Raw genomic sequence first — 16,007 nt, 5'->3', positions numbered from 1 at the left:
TTTACACCGAATTGAACCGAGACAATTTCCGAACTTCTGTCGAATATCAGTAACAGACTTCGAAATGTTACTGTACAAAATGGGGCCAAAATTTTGCAAGAAAGACAATCTTTCGAGAAGCAATACCCGTTCATGAAAGACTAACAATCACGCTTCGATTTCTGGCAACAAAGTAGTATATTTGTATACAAGTTTGACGTATTTATTCAAACTATCGAAACACCTGATTTCAAGGGTTGTATCAATTGTTTTCTTGAAGTGAATTTATTCAGAAGAAATACTACATCATGTTTGTACAGGAACCATGCTGATTCATATAGTAATATAGTTCATCACTTCCCATTCCCGTTTTCTTCTTCGATGTCAATAATGAATCAATTTCCTTCGTTTACTGTACTTTTCTGCACTAAATAACAAAATATATATTCACTGGAAAATAATAAATAAAAATAAGTTGTTACTTTTGCAAAATGTGTTTGACTCAATCATAAACAACAACAATAATAATAATAATAATAATAATAATAATAATAATAATAATAATAATAATAATAATAATAATGAGACTAGTGAAGTGCTTTGTGTGCATTGTAGCATTGTATGGGGCAGAAACATAAACATTACGACGAAGTGAAGAGAAGCGAATAGAAGCATTTGAAATGTGGATATGGAGAAGGATTGAGCGTGCGAAATGGACAGAGTAAGAAACGAAGCTGTGTTGGAAAGAGTGGATGAAGAAAGAATGATGCTGAAACTGATCAGAAAGAGGAAAAGGAATTAGCTGGGTTACTGGTTGAGAAGAAACTGCCTACTGAAGGATGCACTGGAAGGAAAGGTGAACGGCAGAAGAGTTCGGGGGCAGAAGAAGATATCAGATAACAGACGACATTAAGATATATAGATCATATGAGGAGACAAAGAGGAAGGCAGAAAATAGAAAAAAGTGGAGAATACTGGGTTTGCAGTGAAAGACCTGCCCTTGAGAAAAATATTATGAATGAATGAATATAATAATAATAATAATAATAATAATAATAATAATAATAATAATAATAATAATAATAATAATACAAGCTTACAACATTGCAGTCGAACATTTTTCCGATAGCTTCCCAAACCTGTTTTCTCACATTATTGTTATAACTTGTGTGCTGGGATTCACAAAATTTCCTGGTCTATGTACACTCCGCTTAGATTAGTAATAACGTCTATCAACTTTTGATAAGTAAAAGAAATTTGTCGCTCTAATACTCACTTCTCATACCAAACTACTATGAAGTAAAAATTTCCCGTCCACAGCGAATGTGAATTCCCGTCAAGCGACGGATCACTACCGAATTCAAACTGAACAAATCAGTTCGCATTCGCTTTGCCGCCGTCCACATCAACCAAATTGAGTCAGCAATCGCATTCATTCTTGTTCGTTTAAATGTATACCCGCCTTCACATCTCTTACTCGGGATAGAAGTGAGAACTGTCATCTGATTAAACAAAGAATTGGCCACGTCCCTTGTCCTTAAGGAGTGCCCTTGCGTCGTAGAAATCATATGGTTATTTATTTATTTCGCTATCAGATGCTACAAATTGCATTCCTATAATTTTATGTTATTCAAAACGGCCTCCCATTACAAACATAACATGCTGGGATAGGAGAGCTTTCTACTAAAACTAAAGACATAATATTGAAGATCGAATTGTAATATTATAATTTAATTATTTTTACTTAACGTTACTTTTTAACTACAGTACAAACGTCATTACTAGACCAGAAAAAATGCAATTAAAATAGGATTAGATAATTATATTAACTAGAAAGAAACCGAGAAAAATAATCTGCTTTCACTACATGAATAGTTTTAGTTACTAACCAGAAAAAGATGAAGACATCTGTGATGCATGTTCAGACTACCCTACAGCTTATCCAGATGACATGACAGAATCATCTACATTGCCAGCAACACTACATAGAAAATAGATCAGCTATAAATTGAGTTATATATATTTTCAAGCTTCCTTCTGTTGGTGGTGAAGTTTAAATAAGTAAATAAATAAATAAATAGATAGATAGATAGATAGATAGATAGATAGATAGATAGATAGATAGATAGATAGATAGATAGATAGATAGATAGATGGATGGATGGATGGGTGGGTGGGTGGGTGGGTGGGTGGGTGGGTGGGTGGGTGGGTGGGTGGGTGGGTGGGTGGGTGGGTGGGTGGGTGGGTGGATGGATGGATGGATGGATGGATGGATGGATGGATGGATGGATGGATGGATAGATAGATAGATAGATAGATAGATAGATAGATAGATAGATAGATAGATAGATAGATAGATAGATAGATAGATAGATAGATAGATAGATAGATAGATAGATAGATAGATAGATAGATAGATAGATAGATAGATAGATTGATAGATAGATACATACATACATAAATAACTAAATAAATAAATAAAGTGACATAATTAGAAGTAAAAATTATGTCACATGAACACAAAAAGGTGTAGTGAAAAAATAAATGCAGACAAAATGTAGTATTTGGGAAGATTAAAATACCATAACAAAAAATAAAGATACCAAGGTAATACAAAATATCTCATTATTGTCTTCTGCGCTTCGCAACAACTCAGTTACTTTATGATACAGCAAAAGATCTTAGTGTTTTTTTAACTATAATTCAAAACACGTGCACAAATAAAATAACTTACAATGAACAAGTATTGAATGATACAGGGGTACTTCCGTTTTGTGGAATGCACACAAAATATATCTTCACAATGCTAGAAGTAAAATATTTTATTTCAATTATAAACCGTATGGTTTATGTAAATATACGCGGAATGATACCGTCATTCAAACAGTTTTTATTCATTTTGTTTATTCTAGCATGCTACTGAATGACGTTATATCAACTGCTAGGTTATTTCTTTGGTGTATGGGCAAAAGGGCTTAAGTCGCTTTATACAAAAAAGATTTCTATGTCTGCTATGGCCGTACTTACTCTTTCGTACTCGAATGCTGAGGTAGAACGCCTGTTCAGTCAAAACTACGCAACAGAATTCATATCAAAGCAGCTATTGCCGTACCTCACCTTGGAACACCTTGATTATTTCGGGAAAAAACGAGTTACAAATACCAAATTTTCCGAAAGTATTCTGTGGAAGACTGGGAATACTGAATACCACTTCCGGGCTATATGAATCCTTGTCTTCCACGTAAGCAGCTACAGTAGCAGTGAAGGATATGGATCATTTATATCTCTAAAAGTTACGATAAATTTTTGCTATTGTTAATCTTATCCGTTTCTTTAGTTACGCTTTGCTTTTTACTTGTAAATTGGATTTATCGGCTTTTTAGCGACATTTGATATCTTATTTGGCGACTTTGAAGTCACAACTGTTGGCAACACTGGATGCAGCACTTTCCAAACGAGAAGTGCAGGACTCATAGGAGATCAGAATGGAGACGAGTATCAGGACTTCGTTCACAGATTTTAAATAAAAGTAAAGAAAAAAATGCAGCCATAAAGTAGCAACAGAAAAAAAAAGGAAGGAGGTAAATGACCTGGGAAATCGAAGTACTCAAGATTAAGACTGTCAGACACATTTTACGGGATGTATCCAGCATCAAACAAGGACATCGTTTGGAAGAAGACGTCATTTCATCAAGCCACGACCATCACAAGTTGTTTTTCCTTACACGTTACACTCCATAAGCAAGTACTGTTTTCCTCTTCTGCAGCCGCTCGTGTAAACATACGTATTTATAACTTCTTATCTGCGAGCGTAATCTGTGTGTAAATAGCTGTCGCTTTACTACCATTTTACCTACTATGCTATAAAAAGTCCTAACAATATACAGCAATACAAAGCTTTACAAGCCCCGGCAAGCGAACCACAACTGGTACACAGAGTACAGTACAGCCATTCCAATCATTCGGTCGGATTCGAACTGGGATTCAATATTGACAAAAGAAGAAAGATAAGTAGGCTTCGATGAATTTGGATATTTTTAGTGGTAAGCCAGAAAGATAACTGCTTCAGTATTACATGTATTATGACATGTTGAGGCATTTAGGATATACAGAATGTCCGGGCTAAAGGTGAACATAAATAACGGCGGATAACGTGAGAATTGTACATTACAATTTTGTAACGTAAAGCGCAATCGATAGAAAATTTCTCCCGATATTTTTTCTATCACACTTGCATCAACTGCCGCGCAATCGCAGAAACGGAATGAGGACAAGTGATGCATCAGTCGTTTGTCAGTCGAGATGTGGACGCCACAGCGTAAAGTGCAGTGCGTACTGATTTCCATCGATATGACAATCATCTCAGCACGAAATCATTTGGTTTAAGGTGATGGAGTTGGAATTTGTAAGCACGCAAATGGAGATGTTTGAGAACAATGTCGTGAACTGCTGAATGAGGAACTTGCAATAATTCCAAATTAGCCTCTCTAATTGACTTACGTGGGCTTTTAGCGAATTACTGACGCAGCTACAGTCTCTTCAGTCACATGCTTTCAGGATGTTTCTCTGTTTTTCAAATCAAGCTTTCAGTCTCTATTCCGCTCGTAAATGGATTAACGTGTGGGAGGATCCGCATTCCATTTGTGCACGTCGCTAAACATATGTAGCCTAACTGATTAAATTCTGCAAACCAGAGCACGCACTGCTCTTTACGCTGTGGTGTTCACATCTCGACTGACAAGGAAACAACTGATGTATAACAAGAAAACAACTGATGCATAGCCTACATAACCTGACAACATTCCGTTTTTTGTGCTTGCACGGTAGGTGATGCAACAATCACGTTGCAAATATGACAGAACAAATCTCGGAGATATTTTCTATCGATTGCACTTTACGTTAAAAAATTATAATATACAATACAATTCTCGCACTATATGTTGATATTTATATTTACTTTTAGCCCGGACACACTGTATTTGTTAGTACACTAATTTCCATGTTTGTCAATTTTTTATTTAGAAGGCCATATTAGGGCAATTTTAATGTTATTACAGTATTTTTTCATATAAGAAAAATTATATTTTGAAGTTTGATCATTGTATTTCTGTCTTCTGCACATTTGTCAATACTTTTACTACATTTTTTTTCCTTCTTATGTACAGTATATTTCATAGGAAGATACGAGTATATATTTTCCAAAAAAAAAAAAAAAAAAAAAATCAAGCAGTAAACCTAAGGTTGTTTCCCTTTTTCTAAAGTTAATTATACTAGTATAATAGGCTCGTCCCCAAGCACCGTGGTGATATGGTTACATGTTTATCTTGCATTCTGTAGATCAGAGTTTGATCCAAAGTGTCAAGTATCCTGACTTGGATCGTTCGTGGTTTCCCAAGTATCTCAAAGCTGGGATAGTACCTATTACTACAGGGCCATGATCATCCTATAAATTAATAATAATCACCCTTCCAAATATCATCAGTAGGGATGTGATTTTTTTGTATTAACGATATAGGCCTACGCGAAATGTTTTAAACTTAATATTATGCATGGAAAAAGCAAATCCTTAATGAAAGTCCAAAACTAAATTAAATATATCCGCGAAGTTTCGTGAAATTGATATAAATTCACAAAATTACTTCATAATCACGATATTTTCAACAAAAAAATAGGTTTAATGGAGAATTCGCACGAATCGATTAAATTCAAATCGTTAATCGATTAAATATTTTGATCGATCGACAGCACAAGTTAGAATCAATGGATTTCTTCGTGTGGGGACAATTAAAATACATTTTATCTCTGAAAAACGTTTAAACTGCGGCGAGAACAAGATTCCAACTGCATATTATTTAACACCTTTAAATGGCAATAAAATGAATAGCCCAGACCAGAAAAATCCGAGACAAAAGATCAGAGACGCAAACAACCATCACGCTATGACATTCAGCATAGCCTACTTCCGAGGGGAAATCGAATATCATCCTGATGTTTGCAGAGTTGCAAATGGGTTCACTCTGAGACTTATGATAGAAATAGAACTTTAGGGTTTGTACACCCATTAAAAATCATATTACTCATTTGGTCCACTAAACTGCTAGCTACTTGAGTATGGCACCTGAACATCTCATCAGATGAACTTGTACTGTATACAATGCAAAACTAAAAATTATCACTATTATAAAGAGATAACATACTTTATCTCAAGCGCACATCACGTAACTTATTGTATATTATAAATTAATAAAAAAAATGACTCACCCACTAACTGACGCCTCGCAGTGACAAGCCCTTAAGAAATATCCCAACTACAAGAACTAGCACCACAAAGTTCTGCGAAGTAGCGATGCAGTCGAACGAAACCGCAAAGGAAGGAAATGGCTCGCTGGACTTGCGTGGTTGCGTTCGATATCCGAAGTGGTTACAAAATTCAAGTGATGTAAGTCTTGTAAATCTGTCGTCACAACTCACTATTTTCCATTCCGCAATGTATAACACAAATGAAAGAAGAACGCTCTCGCTGACACCTTGTTTCTCCTTACACATCTATCGGGGTACACCTCATCCGAAAAATGGGCAGATGCCAAAAGTGTGGATAACAATAATTTTAATAGGTTATTTTACGACGGTTTATCAACATCATAAGGTTATTTAGCGTCTGAATGAGATGAAGGTGATAATGCCGGTGAAATGAGTCAGGGGTCCAGCGCCGAAAGTTACCCAGCATTTGCTCATGCTGGGTAGAGGGAAAATCCCGGAAAAAACCTCAACCAGGTAACTTTCCTCGACCGGGAATCGAACCCGGGCCACCTGGTTTCGCGGCCAGACGCGCTAATCGTTACTCCACAGGTGTGGACCGGATAACAATAATGAGTAGGTTATTTAACGACGCTGTACCAACTAGCCGGTTATGTAGCATCCTTTATTATCTTTAAAATCCATCGCCCTCGACTGGTTTTCAATATGCGAATCTCCTCCTAGCGGCTAGCACGATAACCCTTACCTCACAGAGGAGGATAAATGACTTTTACATTAACTTCACTACAAGAAAAGAGTGAAGACTTTTAAATTGAGGACCTTATTTTCAAAGTGACACTTGTCCATTCCCATAACTTTGTGGGAAATCACGAAAAGCGTTTTTAGGCTAAAATTTCTTACTAGCTAGGCAAGAGACATCATGAAATCAAAGAGGTTGGGTGCATTTAGAATCAAATGGGAGCATCAGAGTTTTTGATTCCAAAGCTGAAACTAATATTTTGTCGCAATTTTTTGTGGACAAGAGTCAATTTGATTGCAATAATCACTTTTTAACGCAAGATTTTAGTGATTTAGAGGGAGTTCTGAAGCCAAATCATGACAATAAAATTGTATGTAGAGTTATATTTGAAGAATGCATGGACACAGGAAGCTAATTTTCGTTATTAGGTGGACAAGAGACGTTTTGAAAATGAGCTCCTCAATTATCTGTGGCGAGAAGAGCATTCCAACAGTACATTTTGATGCTTTTAAAAGACAATAAATTGAATAATTTTTCTTGAAAAAAAAAAAAAATGCCTGGATATCTAGAGTCTGAAAATTTGTATCAATGTGAGTGTGACTGTGAGTGTGCCGGGTCAATATTAATTAGCCAATCTTCAAATATATAAAATACAATATAACAGGACTGTCGCTGGACATTAACCTGAACACAAGCTTCAGCGTCACATTGTTAACATGTAACTCCATCAGTTAGCACAACCATAAGGCACTAATAGATGTTAGACAATTAACAACGAATAAAAATAAATAAATACATTCAATAGCCCAGATCTGTAAGTGATTAAGTGACATTTTTAAACAAATATAGTTAAGATCATCATTTAATTCTACGTATTGTATCATAACAAGAAACACCCAAAGTCGAGCTATTAGATCACATTTATAAGGCACTGGAAGGATTGGTGAACGGGAGAAGAGTTCGGGGCAGAAGAAGATATCAGATGATAGACGACATTAAGATATATGGGTCATATGTGGAGACTAAGAGGAAGGCAGAAAATAAGAAAGATTGGAGAATGCTGAGTTTTCAGCGAAAGACCTGCCCTTGGGCAGAACACTTATGTATTATGTATGTATGTATAATGTTAAGTACGTCAAGAAGTACTCGTAGTGTTGTATTTTTTTAAAATTTTTAAATAAACAATTTACAACACACTACAGTTTTTAGTTATCACAAAATGTGGTTTTTGTTACGATATCACTTATTCCCTTGCACTATTCAAATGTCTCTGTGAACTCTTACTTTCCAAGTTTCTTCTTGTGTTATTGAAGTCCCTTTTCATTGCTCTGTATTCGTAACAGTTGAGATTCATTAATTCTGCAAGCAACTCGCACAAAATATTTCGAATCTAAGTTTTATTTGAACAAGTTCTCGATGGGTTATATTAAAACAATTAATTACTTTCTCTGATATAAAATTATTTTGGACAAAATACCCGTACCATTTCATTTATCAATGCATCTCATGTAAGAAAACGGCACATTCACTTCGTCAGCCCTCTTTTACTCGAGGTTTCGCAGAGAGCTCTTCAACCAGACCTATCTTCCTATCTCTACTGCGGAATCTGACATGGAATCAATCCAAGCCTTTTCTTTTACTGATTTTGATGTTGTCAACCAAGTCAATCGTGATCTCACCCTGATCTCCTTCCAAGAGTTTTGGTTTCCCAGGCTTCGAATGGAGGTTTAGCTTCGTTCATCCTGATGACATGTTCACACCAGCGAGGTTGGGCTTCCTGAATTTCATTACACCATTATTAACTCAGTATGAATACTACTTTCCAAATAATTAACATTAAAGGTTCGTTGGATTCTGGTAAAGGTGCGGTATGGATAATAGACAATATTTGTTGGATTGAGACTATATTTAACATACATTCATACTTACTTACTTACAAATGGCTTTTAAGGAACCTGAAGGTTCATTGCCGCCCTCACATAAGCCCGCCAACGGTCCCTATCCTGTGCAAGATTAATCCAGTCTCTATCATCATACCCCACCTCCCTCAAATCCATTTTAATATTATCCTCCCATCTACGTCTCGGCCTCCCTAAAGGTCTTTTTCCCTCCGGTCTCCCAACTAACACTCTATATGCATTTCTGGATTCGCCCATACGTGCTACATGCCCTGCCCATCTCAAACGTCTGGATTTAATGTTCCTAATTATGTCAGGTGAAGAATACAATGCGTGCAGTTCTGTGTTGAACATACATTCATTAAAAACAAAAACAAAAACTTGCAGCCCTCAAATTAACTCTTTCAAATTATTAGTGAAATGTTGGATTCTCCGTCTTTTGAGTTCACTAATGTAATTAGAACACCTGGAATACCATGTAATGTAGCCTACTTGGATAGAGCAAAGTCATGTGAAAAAAAATCCGAAAGAAACTCAGAATATTAAATTCGCTATAAAACGACGCAATAGTAATAATTCGCGAATGTGTTCATATTTCGCTATTAGAACTCTATTTCGCGATTTGTCGCGATTGTCTTATCCGCATATAATTAAACAGAATCACTTAATTCGTACAGATTAGTAAAAATCTATTGTACATCTATTACATCGTGATTTTCGCGATCTCCATAAATACCCGGCCCTGCACATGACAATAGAAAACAGGAACTCAACAATAGCAAAAACGGCCTACTGATATATCAAAAGATCCTACACACGCGATGATCATAGATGTTAAAGCGTATATAGATAACTTAAAAAATCACGGACAACATAAATAGGGTAAATGTTGGTACTACTGTGATATGAGTAATATTGTGATAGTTCTTTTTGAGAATTTATTACAATTTTACTGAGAGAGAAGAGGACCGGTATTGTGCAGCAACTTGTCCACGAACATTCCCTTAATACCTTGACGCAAAAAACCGATCTTCCTCTCGCGCAGTAAAATTGTAATAAATTCTGAAGATCTATCACAACATGACTTATATCACAATATTACCAACCTTTACTTTATTTCTGGTAATTATAGGGGTTCGATGAATCCTCTGTCACTTGTTACGTTATTTCTATTTTAAAAATCCCAGAAATTATTATACATGAGCATCGTACTTGGTTCAACTGAGTCGTAAACAGGCACTGAACATTAACAAAACATTCCCCATTGCTTAGGAGAAATTCAGTGCACTGACGGACTGACAACTTTTCGGTATAAGGGATGCTAAAAACTTGTATTTCCGTGAAATTGTAGAATTTTTCGCAATATTACAATACTGTTTGCAATCAGAAATCATGCTAAAACTGAGGGCATGAGTCACCTGCCGTGTCCTTCAGGTCATTTTCTGTACACATATCCGCCCCCAACAGTTTGCTTTTCATATTTTTAGTCGCAGACCTGTTTCTTCCAGTCTTTGCTATTCTTGGCTGTCGAACTATTCTCCTGGGATTTTTTTTTTGTTTATTTTTGTTCACATCTCTGTATTACATGATCTGTTGACAGCAGACGCGACTTCCTGTCTGCTTCGTAACATACAACAGTTTCACGATTGACACGCTCAACCGTAGTTCAGCCTGTTAGGTTAAGGCTGTTCTTTCACAAAGAGAACACGAGTTTTTCTTCCTATCTAAATTCTGTGTGAATTTTGGTGGACACAGGAACTGAGGGGACAGAATATCTGTAGTAATTTGTTATTCCTCTCTTCGAACATGTTTCAAACTAAGGAATGTGGGATTCAAGCAGATGAAGATGGGATTTAGACGAAACTCTTCTAAAGTAAGCCTTCCATCAGATGATAATAATAATAATAATAATAATAATAATAATAATAATAATAATAATAATAATAACAATAACAATAATAATAATAATTATTTATTTTAGCTGGCAGAGTTAAGGTCGTAAGGCCTTCTCTTCCACTCAACCAGCAAAAAGTATACATACATATATATGGATTTTCAAGCTACAAAGAATTGAACAATTTGATTTAGATAAGAATTCCATGTATACAAGAATTATTTATGAATTAAACATCAAAATACTATGAACTATTAATTAAAGAATGAAATACAAACTGTGTAGCAGAATTAAGCTAAAATACATAGAATTTTAATATATTTCAAAATAATGTTAGATAACAGAAATAAATTATTATGAGACAATTTTGAAAATACAGCGCTATCAGGATGATGTCCAAAGGAAGAAGTAACAATGTAATCAGTGATAGTTTAAGTCAGTATGACTGAAGGTTATCCTTCAAGCTGTCTTAAAAATATTTGTTGTCTTGCAGCCCCTAATACTTTGTGACAAGGAATTCCATCTTTTACAGTAAAAGATGATGAATAACGAGATGTTCTATGACGAGGTATACTTAGCGTGCCACAGGTAAGTGATCTGGTATTTACGTCGTGGTTAGAGTACAAGTAAGAGAAACGAGACGAAAGGTAATTTGGTGTTGAAGTGTGCAGAATTCGACAGAGTAAAGACAAAGAGTGTAAAGTTCTACGTTCTTTAAGTCGGAGCCACGAGAGACTTGCGAAGGACGGTGATATGTGATCATATCGTCGGATGCTGCACACATATCTGACGCACATATTCTGAATTCGCTGTAACTTAACTGACAGTTCAGAATTTAGGTCATTTGACAGAATGTCACAACAATCGAAGTGCGGCATTACTAGGATTTGTACTAGGGTACAAGGTCGTTGTCCTCAAATGGTACAAAGATGAATAAACGAGATTTACACCAAGTGTTTGAAATTAATATCTTCAATTACTGAGAACTTCTTATAGGTTTCATCATCAGGAAGCATTATAGTACCAGATCTGGACCGGTTCTTTAGGTTTTAGCCAGCGATAACGCATCCTACATAACAGGCTTACGTGACACTTTACGGTATGATACTATATCATGTAACTTCAACAATCTCTTCCGTTACTGGAACTATAAGTCTTCAAGGTAAGTGTGAGCGCGTACAAACCAGAGGCTATCCGAAGATGGTGTATGATAAAAATGGAGCAATGGTGGAAGAAAGCGACATAGAAAACATACGAATTTGAAGAATGCTAGTCTATTCATAAAAGAGAATATGTTCACCATAAACCTCAGATACTTTTCTGGGATTCAAAGCACACATATGGAAGATAGTCATTTATGACGGTATGTAACAATAATGATAAAATGGTTAAATGAAAATGGTGAAGGGAACGAAATATTCGGAAAAAACATACCTTCGATGGACTAGCTTCCTTCATTACAAATTTAAGATCTATCCGGAATCGAATCCCAGTCCCTTTTGCTTGAAAGGGATTCGCTAATTGACTGAGCTACAGTTATGCAGTTCGAAGAAGTTGCCGAAAACAGGTTCCAAATTGGACTGCGGAAGAAATCGCACAGATGCGTGAAGACCAGAACACAATTTATTGGCTTCTTCACCGGAGAGGTGACTCAGCAACGAAAGCGTCGCTTCGTCGCGGTCTGAGACGCGATTTCTAAGAAATACAGCGACACAACAGTGCAGTATTTTTAGTAGGATTACTGAGACCACCAGTAATGCGGGAGGAGGAAGGGACAATGTCTGCGAAATCACCATCATATATCGCCATCCAAGGGGATTGCATGTTGCGATTCTCGTAATTTCGGAATTGTTTTATTCCGAAATTACGAGAATCGCAACATGCAAATATTTAGTAAAATTAAACATTTTGATTTTCTATTAACTTACCGCATTATATTACTCTTTCGTACAATCTGAGATATTGTGAAGTATGATTCTCACTTCTATGGTTTTTCCCATGGGGCGAGATTTTTCGGTTTCGCATAGCGTCATGAGATTTTCTTCAATTGTGTAATAAAAAGAATATAAATTCATACCCCTATGGTCTTACACATTTCCACGCAATGATCTCAATAACAAACCACGAACACTTTGTTTAAGGGGTTAGGTACAGCTTACAGCAGTAAAATTTTTGGAAATATTCAACATTTTTTCCTTCCATTACTGTGTCTTGTACAATAATGAAAATTAGTATGTGTCAAATACTGTCCTTCTACTATATAAAAAAAAATATATTTTTACAATTAAAAAAATTATATATATATATATATATATTTTTTTTTTTCAAAATTCAAAATGTTGGCAGTTCACTGTGCAATGATGAAGCGTTTCCCTCATAACTCATTAACTTGTTAACTTTTTCATGTTCTCTCTCTTTTATTTTATTGCTGAAACTCATGTTTACAATATCATCCGTTTTCAACTACATTCATTGATAAATAGCTTTTTTTTATTTCGTGTTAGAAAAAATACTGATATTTAACCATTTTTAAAAATGAATTTATTTTTTATTAAACAATCTATCAAAGGTAGAAAAGTGATCTTGAATCATATTGTAGATATGACATGCATAAATACACACAAAAAAATTTCATCACGGAATGGTGGATAGTTTTTGAGTTAAGTGGGAAACGCTCCATCACTGCACAGTGAACTGAATTTTGGGGGAAAAAAATTTAAATAATTTTTTTTAATTGTAAAAATATTTTTTCATATAGCAGAAGGATAGTGTTTTACACATACTAATTTTAATTATTGTACAAGATACAGTAATGGAGGAAAAAAATGTTGAATATTTCCAAAATTTTACTGCTGTAAGCTGTACCTAACCCCTTAAAGGATCATACTTTATATATTCCGATGACCTTATATGCATGTTTTCTCTTTTCTATGTTTTAAAAATTTTAAGGAAACAAATTTTCAATAATTCCTTAACAATGCTTGCTTACATGTCCCAGTTAAAGGTATGAGAAATCGTAACCTTTTCCACACCAAAATTTCAAAATCGTTTTACTCGATGTCCAGATGTGTTGAAACTTCCAATGCATATTATTATAATAAAGATCCGTTTAATAAGAAAATTTTAAGTAGATATATAATATATCTCAACTCCTTAAGTCTGGGACCCAGGCCAACAAGTCGACTGATGGTCTCACGGCCACATGCCTCAGCAGAGGTGGATGATCATCCAATCAATATGAGAATAAGATGTGGTTGGCATTATGATCCCTCTCCACAGCTATTATGGCTTCCAGAACAGGATTTCGCTACTTACTGTAACTCTCCAAATTCATTTCGATGTTGAGTAGGCACTGGTCCAATACACTGGTAGCATTTCATGAGAAAATTTCTTCACTCATGAAGACTCGAACTAGACCTCATTCTGTAATGCTATTCTAAGGTGTGACGCATTGCAATTAAACCACGGGACTTCTACAGCCGTATCTAATAATATGTATAAATTTTTAGTTTTAACAAAATTAATTGTTTTAAGTGGAAATCGTTACTAACAAACGAATCGTAGTTGCAATTAAGATTCAGATTTGACAAGCAAGTAACTGACAAGTATGTACAGTAGAGAGAAACTTTTATTTCCATAAAACGGATAAATTCTGTTAAAGTGACGTATACTATATAGCCTTCTCAAGTCAGGTGACGTTAGTGTATGACTTGAGGCTTTCCCGGCGTTTGATGTAGAATAAATGCTGGTTCACAATAAACCGGGAACAAGAACCTGAGTGAAAACGAGAAGCAGAGAACGTGAATATGAAAATTTTTGATTCACAACAAACCGACAACGTAGACGACTATGCATATCGATATGCATGTCAATAACGATATGTAAAGTCGATATTACGCATTCTGATGTTATTTGTGTATAATTGACCAATGGCGTTCTCTCATGAGTACAAGGCACCCAACATAAACACAGGTTAACCAACTTCAAAATTTCAACGGTACTATAAATATGCCCATGCATCTTTATTATCACAACCTATTTTAAGTCTACCATAACGTAAAATAATTAAAGAAACATTTGTAATAGAACAACAGTAGTTATTGAATTGAAGCATGAATATGTAGTGTGTAATACAACCAATACAGTAATAAAATATGATTCACTTACGATCGGTGTTCAAAGATGCAGCTATTGAAAGCCACGTATCTCCTTCATTTTCTCATCTTTATACGAGGCGCGCCGCTTATCGTAAACGTGAGAATTTTCCTCAACACTCAATATTAGAATCTCATCAAATAAAACTTGCTCCATGACGCATAGCACAGAACAAAATAATGCATAGGTTATGTCACGGTCTTCTTGCTACAAAATATACGACGACAAAATAGCTTTTAGATGGCAATAGAATGAATCTAGTGGGCTGTGATCGGAAACGTGATCGCCAAAGTTGAAACTTGGCCAACTCTCCGTTCCCGATTCCGGGCTCCGGCAAGCTTTTCGTTAATTGTGAATGCCCACATTTAAATGTACACATTTTAACAATTTTACTGTTTTCGTTTTCGTTCCGATTCTCATTTCCGGTTTATTGTGAACCAGCCTTAACTCGAGAAGAGTTATTCTAGATGACGTTAGTTTTTCTCACTTTACTTGCATCTTAATCAGGTAACATTGAAGTACTCGTACGTCTTCAATTATATCGAACAGGTATACAGAGTGGAAGCGATATGACAGTGCAGACTGAATATAATAAAATAGATGTAAAACCTATTATGCATTTTGTAATGAAGTGCATGGTTAATTAGAAAATTAGATTGAATGTCTGCGTAGTTTGACAACAGTGCATCGCCAGCTCACGTATAAAAACGGAAAATCACTCGATCTGAACAGCTGAGTTCCTCCCTTAGTCATTTCAATAGGGTTGCCAGTTACGGGACTTGCAGGAAATAACGATACGTGTTAATCTTTATATTTAAGGGGTTAAGTACAGCTTACAGCAGCAAAAGTTTGGAAATATTCAACATTTTTTCCTCCATTAATGTATCTTTGTATAGTAATGAAAATTAGTATGTGTAAAACACTGTCCTGCTATATGAAAAAAAATATTTTTACGATTAAAAAAAATTATTTGCATTTTTTTTTTTTTTAAATTAAGTTCACTGTGCAGTGATGAAATGTTTCCCACATAACTGAAAAACTATCCAACATTCTGTGACGAATTTTTTTGTATGTATTTATGCAT

General features: G+C 35.3%; 1 protein-coding gene across 4 annotated transcripts in view; it reads right to left on the bottom strand.

The window, feature by feature from the left end:
- Positions 1 to 16,007, bottom strand: part of Pax (Paxillin) — a 266,633-nt gene that overhangs the window by 127,470 nt on the left and 123,156 nt on the right. The gene's annotated exons all lie outside the window — the stretch shown is intronic.

The sequence above is a fragment of the Periplaneta americana genome, chromosome 15, assembly GCF_040183065.1.
Source record: "Periplaneta americana isolate PAMFEO1 chromosome 15, P.americana_PAMFEO1_priV1, whole genome shotgun sequence".
Classification (NCBI taxonomy): Eukaryota; Metazoa; Arthropoda; class Insecta; order Blattodea; family Blattidae; genus Periplaneta; species Periplaneta americana.
The sequence above is the reverse complement of the archived record's forward strand: the minus strand, read 5'-3'. Positions and strand labels throughout refer to the sequence as shown.